The 9,036-nt window shown below is 41.9% G+C and overlaps 1 long non-coding RNA gene across 1 annotated transcript in view; it reads right to left on the reverse strand.

Moving 5' to 3' along the window:
* The window catches only part of LOC115477818, a 45,404-nt gene extending 37,979 nt beyond the window's left edge, over positions 1–7,425 (reverse strand). The window contains exon 1 of the long non-coding RNA XR_003943380.1: positions 7,374–7,425. This is a non-coding gene — a long non-coding RNA (uncharacterized LOC115477818). The remainder of the gene's footprint in view (positions 1–7,373) is intronic.
* Between the last annotated feature and the right edge of the window lie 1,611 nt (positions 7,426–9,036).

Raw genomic sequence — 9,036 nt, forward strand, 5'->3', positions numbered from 1 at the left:
GTGTAGGGTACTGGGCTCTACTCCCATGGTGCTTTTCCCCCCCTGCTAACTGGGTCAGAGTGTGCCCTGTTTTGTTTCCTGTTGTAGTCCATGCGGTAGTGGCCATTTTTGTAAACCACTTTTAGATCCCTTTCCTGTGTTACCCACGTCAGAGAACGTAGTTCTTACCTTGAATGGTGCTGAAAGAGGGCATTGTACACCATTGTGCCAGCTCTGACCTACTGCTAATCTTAGTACCAGGGAACTCTTTGCCAGTGGGGCACAACCTCTGATCTGCAGTTAACTGTGAGTAAACGTGCTTATTTCAAGAAAGGACTTTTTCAGAGAGATTAGTCTTCAGGTGTGAACTGGTATGCCAAAGTTATACAGCAGCAATAAGTCCTAGAGCAGTGATGGGCAACCTTTTGAGCTTGGTGTGTCAAAATTCGCCAAAAAACCGAGCATAACTCGGGTGGTGTGTCACTTCGAGAAAAAAACCATAATTTCGCGATATTTATAGTTTAAATAACAAAAATGTATAATTGTAATATATAACTGTATTTAATAAACCAAAACCTAATTATTTAACTTACCTGCTTAGTGACTTCTTTGTTCATCTGTCAGTCGGTTTCTTTTGTTGGTCTTGATATTATTTAACTTGTGTGGGGTGCCGTGAACTAAGATAAGTGAGGGGGAGGGGGAATTCTTTAACTAATCTGCCTATTAGTGACTTTTTTGTTGCTGAATTTCATAGGCTAAATCTTCAATTGAAGGTTGGTATTTTGTACACTTCAAGCCCAAGCAAGCGCTACTAACTTCATCTTTCAATCTGTTTCTTTTGTTGGTTTTGATATTATTTAACGTTGAGAATAAGGTTTCACAAAAGTATGTAGAGGGAAAAATTGTGAGTAAAGCCATTGCTATATTTTTCAGGGTGCTAAAAGTGTCTGGTAATCGGATCCAGGCACTCCAAATTTCCTGGTAACTCAGATATTCTCTTAATAATTGCATCTTTATTCTGCATATCATGAAATAGAACTGGTGCACATCTTAGGAGAGTTTCTTTAATAAATTCTCCCTCACTGAGTGCTTTTCCATGCTGAGCTATGGAGTGAGCAATGCTCAAACTTGCAGATGTTAAATTTGTAGAACCTTTTACAAATTTAAGGATGGAATTAGATTGGCTCTTATAAAAGTGTAGCTGCCTGGAAATGTATTCCTTCCTTTCATCCTCACTTTTTTTCAAGAGCTGGGAATGATTAGTTTCAAAATGTCTATTTATATTCCACGTTCTGCTTACTATCGTTTCAGTACATAGAACGCAAAATGATCTGCCATTTTTTTCTATAATGCCATACATCTCGGTCCATGTCTCTTGAAAGGGTCGGCTACTGCTACTACCACTTCCTTTACTTAACCTTGGTTTTTTATTTTTTGGGTTCTCCATCAGGGGGGCAGTGACAGAAGATAGAATTATAGATAGCCTGTTAGCCCTGCAGGCAATTAGGGGTTAACTAGCCTAACTGACCACCTTATGTAAATTAAGACGGCTGCCGCTATTTCTAATGGCGGGAAACGGCACCCATAGCACATGCCCTCGCCTCTCCCAGCCTCCCCCTCACCTATCTCAGTAATGATGGTCAATTACAAATCCACGACACCCCAGAACAGTAGATTGGATGATGGTTGCGGGTAATGGTGATCACAGGGCCCTCAGAGATGCGTCCCCCACGGCATTCCGCTGCTCTCTGCTCCGCCGGCCGGAAGTGAGATCAAAGATCCCCTAACGGCCGTGCAGGAGCCGGGGCAGAGGGAGCAGCAGGGAGGGAGCCAATAGGAGCGCACACGGCACCCCCCTCCAGCGGGTAAACATGCACCGGGGGGGGGGTGATTTCACCGGGGGAGGGAGGTCGCGCTCAAGGAACTCCGCTGCTTCTCCGCGTGTCACCGAAAATGGCTACGCGTGTCAGTACTGACACGCGTGTCATAGGTTCGCCATCACTGTCCTAGAGGCTGTATGCAGGTCCCTGGAACAATTTTAGTGGGTGCAGTACATTTGTGGGTAGTGGGTTTGGGGGGCTCAGCTCCGAAAGTAAGGGAGCTATGCACGTGGGAGCTTTTCTGAAGTCCAGCGCAGTGACCCCTAGGGTGGTTGGTTGGTGTCCTGGCATGTCAGGGGGGCCAGTGCACTAAAAATGCTGGGTCCTCCCACGGCCAAATGCCTTGAATTTGGCCGGGGTTTGAGATGGCCAACATAACTTTCCATTATCGCTGAAAAACAAACCCAGCCATCTCAACCTCGGCGAACTCTGCCATTTGGCTGGGCTAAACCGTATTATCGAAAAAAAAGATGGCCGGCCATCTTTTTCAATAATAGGGTTCCGGCCAGCTGTAGCACCGCCGCCAAAATAGATCGCCGGCGATCTATTTGGCCGGCGAAGTTCAATTATGCCCCTCATAGTAACATAGTAGATGACAGCAGAAAAAGACCTGCACGGTCCATCCAGTCTGCCCAAGAAGATAAATTCATATGTGCTACTTTTTTTATTTGTACTGTCCTCTTCAGGGCACAGACCGTATAAGTCTGGCCAGCCCTATCCCCGCCTCCCAACCACCAACCCTGCCTCCCACCACCAGCTCTGGCACAGACCGTATAAGTCTGGCTAGATTCCTCCTACCATACTGAGAGCTGTTCAAATGGGGATTTCCAACTTTTTAATGTTTAACTACTTGTATACTGCTTCACTGTCAAATTCTCTTATTCCCTGTTATAAACTGTGTTTCTATAAGCCTGCTGCCTCGTAGCTCGGCTAGTGACTTACGGTAGCTATCGGGTTCATGCTTTTGTCTTCTAATCGTTTTAATCCTAACCTCACTGCTCACTTTTACTTGCAAGCACTAGTTAGGGACCATAAGTTTTATTTCACAGCCGGAATATACTGAGCAACAGTTTAAGTCTGTTCTTATCTGTTCAAAAAGCAATTAGAAGTTCCTGTTTTTGTTGAAACTGTTTTAATATGAGGGTTTAGAGACCCCTAGGTTCTGCCTGGTACCACAGTTCAACTGTCTAGTACCAGAGAGAACTCCTCAAGAAGGCTGATTGGACCTCAAATCTGACTCCATCTCTAAATAGAATATTAATTACTATCCCTTAACTAACCCAAGAGATTATTAACAAATATTAGTGAAGACAAGGGAAGACACTATAGTTCCAAAGATTATGAATTTATTTACTCGCCCAAAGACACCAAAGGATATACAAATGGCATGTACAATTAATTGGTTCTAGGAATATAATTCTCCAGCTGCAAACAGGTGTTAGCTAGTTCCTAATCTTTTATAATTTCTTTTACTAATTAAAGGTTTTACAAGGGAAAGCAATTAGGTAATTTGTCAATTCTGCTGGTCACATTGGTTTCCCTTGGAGAGAGAGAGTGGCAACCCTTCTCTCTAGCTTAAACCAGGAAATACACTGATTTTTATAGGTGCCCTCAGGATATGGATAATATGACAGTAGCTATACCTGATTGGATCTATGCTAATGTCATGGTTACCCAGGGCTTTTTTTGAGGGGGTACTTGGGGGTACTGAGTACCGGCACCTTTTCCATTGTCTGCTAACATTGACCCATGGACCCCAAGTTTTAATGAAAGAGCTCAGGCTCTACACACCAATTCTGCCTTGTCATAGATTCTGTGATTGGTTGCAGGGGACCTGGCTATTGTAGGGTGGGTCCCTCAGTGATCACCCCACCCCTGAAGGGTGGCCTAGCATTTGAGTACCGGCACCTTTTTTGCTAGAAAGAATGCACTGTGGTTACCACTGATTGGCTCATGCTAATGAGTAGCTTTTATCTTGCAAACATGGTTTTGTCTTTAGCTCACTTGACCACAAATCTTAAGCAAGACCCTACATCTAGCTATACCTTTCCTTTCTCACAACGTTGCTGACCACAATGTCACTCTGTCCTTCGGACCCCCACCCTTGTGTTTCCTGTTGTTCTCCAACACTGGGAGTTCAAGCAAGAGTCACCCAGGCCTGTAAGCGTTTCCCTTAGAGCCTGAACCAAAGTCTAGGCAGGGGACCAAGGCTCATAGCTGTAGCATTTTTATACAAAACTAATGTAAACCACCTAGTCGTGGAGCAGATAATTACAATAATTAATAAATATATAGGAATGTCACAGTTTCAAATAGGGTTCCCAAATAAACTCCTCGCAACCGAGGGATTTGGCAAGAAAAAAAATATTAAATATTTTATTAAATGATAAAATAAATAGAAACACTTGTTGGTTATGTTCCTTAATGTTGGTACCAATTGTTAAAGTATTAAATAAAAATAGTGAAAGGTGTTAAATACTTTGTGATAGGTTACAAAGGCAACAAGGTGTTCAAAACTACAATTTCAGTTACCAAGACCCCGACCCCACTGCTGCAATAACATAAAACATCCCAAACATGTACACAACCCCAATTATTGTACTCAGATCTGATATATATATATATATATATATATATATATATATTCAATTTGTGTGCACACAATAATGTTACCGGTGTATCAAATCTTCGCTAGCATCGCTGCTCTCTTGCGTTGGGTACCTTGGTCTTCTCCACATCCACGTCTCGGTTGGCGAGGTCAGCTCACTGGCTCAGGAACTCCAGGATACCTACTGCTCTGACTCAAAAAACTCAAAAAATGAAAATCCTAACTCCCTGTGCTTGGTGTGTGTGTGTGTGCTAACCTCAATCAGTATTTTCTTTGGCAAGGGACCTTGTGGGCTAACTAAATTCAAATAAAAAGATAAGCAGGGGAAATTCCTATCTAGCCCTCCCAAAACATGACCCCTTTTTCTACTCACACTGATGGACTGCTAAACTAAATCTCCTAAAGGCAGGCCCTTAACTGCAGGCACTCACAGGGCTTGAGGCTTAGGCTGGGCAGCTCTTTCCCCAGGGCAGGCTCGCTTAGGTGCGGACACTCAAACCAGCAGGCTCCTGTGCTGGATCCTCCTGAGGCAGACACTCATGCTGGCAGACACTCCAAATAAAGTTCCTTTGGAGTCTAGGCACTCAGTGCAAGGGGGGGGTCTCTCTCTCTCTCTCCTTGTGGGGCTTCTTCCCTTTCCGGATAGGCCTCTTCTTTACAGGACAGGCAGTCACATGGCCGGCTTTCTCCTCTCTGGACAGGAAGCACACACACGGAGGGATGTGCTGGGTGGATTTCTCTGGGATTCAGGGACCTGGCCAAGCTGCTCTCTATTCAGCTCTGCACTGCTCCCAACACGTCTCAGCTCCCCAGTATGGTCCCTCTTCCTCCTCTGCTTCTCTCTCTGTCTAAAAAATGGCCTCTGTGGCTACTGCTACAGCTCCTCTTTTGCCCCGGCTCACTCCAGACCCCCTTCTCCTCCTCCTCTGTTCCTGTCTGCTTTAGTGCCCGGCCCCTTACAGGACTCACCAGTTCTCTCTCTTCATCTGGGGCTTGTCAGTGGGTCCTTCCCTTCCAGCCTGCAGCTCACTCCTGCTTGGGTTTGATCTTCTCCTCCAGCCTGCAGCTGCCTCTTCTTGCCTGCGCATGCCCTTCTCTGCCCCAGCTTGCACACTCCTGCCTAGATCTGATCTTCCCCTTTCAGAGCATGCTTTCAGCCTCCTCTCTTTGTCCGGGCTTGCCTTTCTTTTTTCCAGGTTGCATCTGGACTGCTCTTATTTTCTTTGCTCCACCCCTCCTGTCCCCTGGATTGGCTTGAAATTCACACCAATCTATGGGTCAGACTGCCTCCTGCCACCTCATTGGTCCAAATTCATGCCCTTTAGCATATTCTGGCTCCTATTGGCTTCCTTCCACACTGCCCTTCAAGATTGCCTTACATGCCCCTCCAGCTCCCAGCTCTCCCTGGGGTCTCAGACAGCCAATCAGAAGCCTTGTAACAGGTTTCTCTGCCCATCTTCCCACAGTTATAAACTTGTAAAATTTAAACACACCTCTAGCACCTATGGACACCTGAGTTCTTAGTTTTATAACAGTGCTGGAGCATTTTAAACACTTTAAACATTTTAACTAAAATGTGTCAGTGCTGTTGCTGGGCTGCCCTGAGACCTCTGCACCTCCCTGTCCTCTGCAAGATGTCTCCCCTCTCAGGAAAAAAAAGGGGGGGACAAGGTAAAGGCTTCTTTTCTTTTCTATATTTACACTAACACTTCCTGTGTTTAGTGACAGGCTACAGCTCTGTCTCGGTAAATCGCTTCTAAACCTCTCTCTATCATTAAAAAGAAATACTATACTGAGCACTGACTTTGCCAGTTTTGCAATCAAGAAGGCTGAGTTTGAAATAGATGTGAGCTACTTTTAGTTAAGATTGTAAGCTCTTCTGGAAAGGGACTTTCTTTTCTTTTTTTTTTTTATGTATGTTTTCTTAATCTACAGGAAACAGATGCTATGGTGTCTATCCACTGCCCTCTAGTGATGGAAAATGAGTTCAATTTTTTTTTTTTTTTTTAGAATGTGTTAGGTTATTTCGCTGTCTTGTTTCTATATGTTACGGTGCATTAGGGATCCTTGTTCAAGTTATAGATTTATTGTTGATAAGACATTTAATTTTGAAACTATAGAGCTGATCTTTTTAAACATTATTTCAAAACCTTTTTTTACAACAGAAAGAAACTTTACTTCTGTATACTATAAAACCGGAAACCATCTCCTTATTGCTTGAGAGAGTGCTCAGGTTAACCACTGTTATGCAATAGAAATTTAAATTTTAATGTCCTTTTAAAGGCATACGGAATGAAAAATGCTTGAATTCAGACAAATTTAATCTGGTATAATATTTCTGCCTTGCTTTTATCAGGGTTTACAAGCAAGGAAGTGTAAAAGAAAAACCCCTGCTGTTCCATTCAACGTTGAAGTTGTAACCACAACTGTATTTACATTTAAAAATTTGGACTCTCTACAAACACAGCGGGAACTGCTATAGACTCAACTGTGCTTAAAGGGAAAAGCTGAAGCTGTCATATATATATGAAAAAAACCCAACTAAGACAAGACTGGTTTGTTTGAACTACGCATTTGAAAAATCCCAACTTCCTCTTTATATCTAGACACAGACAAAGCAATAACTTTCTTTTTTTTTCCTTTTTATCTCCTGAAATATTAATTCTATACAGACTAATTACACCAGCATAAGGTCTTTATAACAGTTTTCTTTGCTTTTGATCTACAGTGCTTACAGAGACTCAGATCAAACACAGAAAATCACATTAGTTCATCATTTTTTTAGAATTTATAGAACCCTTGTTGTAGTGGTATCTCGAGTTCTATACAGTTTACATAATAGGAGATTCAATAAGCAATAAAGTTTTTTATTTGGTCAAAGATAATAATATAATATAAGTTCTTACCTTTCTTACTGAGAAGATAATGTCAGTGTGCCTGCAGTACAGCAGTGCCAACTTCCTCTTTGGTTTCCTGAATGTACTTTTCAACCCCTCCCCTTTCCTCCAAATGCTGAAACTGTTCTGTTTGTAATCATTGAATATACTATTTCAATTACTTGATTAGATATGTTTTATACTGTATCATTGAGGGTTTTGGTGTAAAAATGACATGTTTTAATTTGTTTTATGTACCTGCTTTGACACAGATTCCCTGTCATTGCATTCTGGTTTTCTGATTAGGTCCCTTTTGTAAGTGTAAGTGTTTGTGTATTAACCTGTCATATTAACTTCACTGTCTAGCTAGGAGTCATGCTTACTTGCTGTTTTCTCCTGCCCTGGTGTTTTATTTGGGAATAGATTAAATGTTATGCTTCTCTCAAGTTCCATGCTTCATTTTATGCTTCAACGTTTTTTATTGATGACAAATCATACATCACAATTTCACTTTTGCATAACAATTACATCCATGCTTCATTTTAAAACTTTTTTCCTTCTAGGCCCCACCTATTTTCCTGTTTAGGCATTGTGTTCTCAACGCATGGTGTTCTCGACGCTGCTGTTGCTTGCCTTAAAAACTAATTTTTGTTCTAATGCTCTTGCAATTAGGTTGAATGTAATATATCTGCTTTATTTTACTTCACAGTTGGGTGCAGCTGAATCCTTAGAACCTTCCCACATCTGGTTGCTGTCCAGGTCCTTGTAAAAATTTTCTTTTTTCCTTTCCTTTTCCTGTCCCCCCTGTCCTAATCCCATCCTTCCCACTCTCACTACCCCCCCCCCCCCCAACAATACTTGTTATTTCACTAATTCTAACTTTTCTTCCATTTTCCATCACTTATATTACAGGGTTAGATTATTAATTTATACATTAGATCTTTAATTTGATTCTCAACCTTCACTGAGTATTCTCTAGTACCCTTTAATTGTGCCTTTAACATTGCCCCAAAAGTTTTTTTCCCCTTCATATACACAAACATACAGATACATGGCCATGCGCTGCTGTTAAAAGCTGGAGATTATTGACAGGTCCCTGTTTAAATTTAGAATTTAGGAAATTTTAACTCCCATTACTATGCTCTATTTCAATATTTTCATCTTAAAATAAGTTAGTACAATTGGCATTTACTGATACCTATGGTTTACACCCAATAATGGAACTAATACCTGCCAGTAGGTTAACCATATGTGAGTGACAGTAACTAAAAATTTAGGCATTTGGATTTAAGCCCGTTTTAGGGTTTTCTCTAGTGAGGTCTTTTGTTTTACGTATTAAGTCCACCGTCCAGGGATGACGGAGACATAGAAACGATGTGGAAGTGATGTAAGGCTCTCATTTCACCTGTCCTATGGACTAGTCCTCTTTTGAATCCAGCCACTACTTACAGTCTGTCTGGATTGACCCTGGAGTTCCTAGACAGTGAGGTACCAGGGGTTTCTGAGTCCGAACACTTAGGAACGAGAAGAGGGGTAAGTATAATCCCTATTTACATTTCAAACTTTCTTTTCTTTATTACTCCATATTAGAGTTAACACTTATATTGGGTTGTGAGTAAATGTTTCTATTCGGTCACTCCAACTTATGGGGAGTCCTTTACCATCACATTTTTTGAGTAGTGAAAATCTTGTA

This window comes from Microcaecilia unicolor, chromosome 9, assembly GCF_901765095.1.
Source record: "Microcaecilia unicolor chromosome 9, aMicUni1.1, whole genome shotgun sequence".
Taxonomy (NCBI): domain Eukaryota; kingdom Metazoa; phylum Chordata; class Amphibia; order Gymnophiona; family Siphonopidae; genus Microcaecilia; species Microcaecilia unicolor.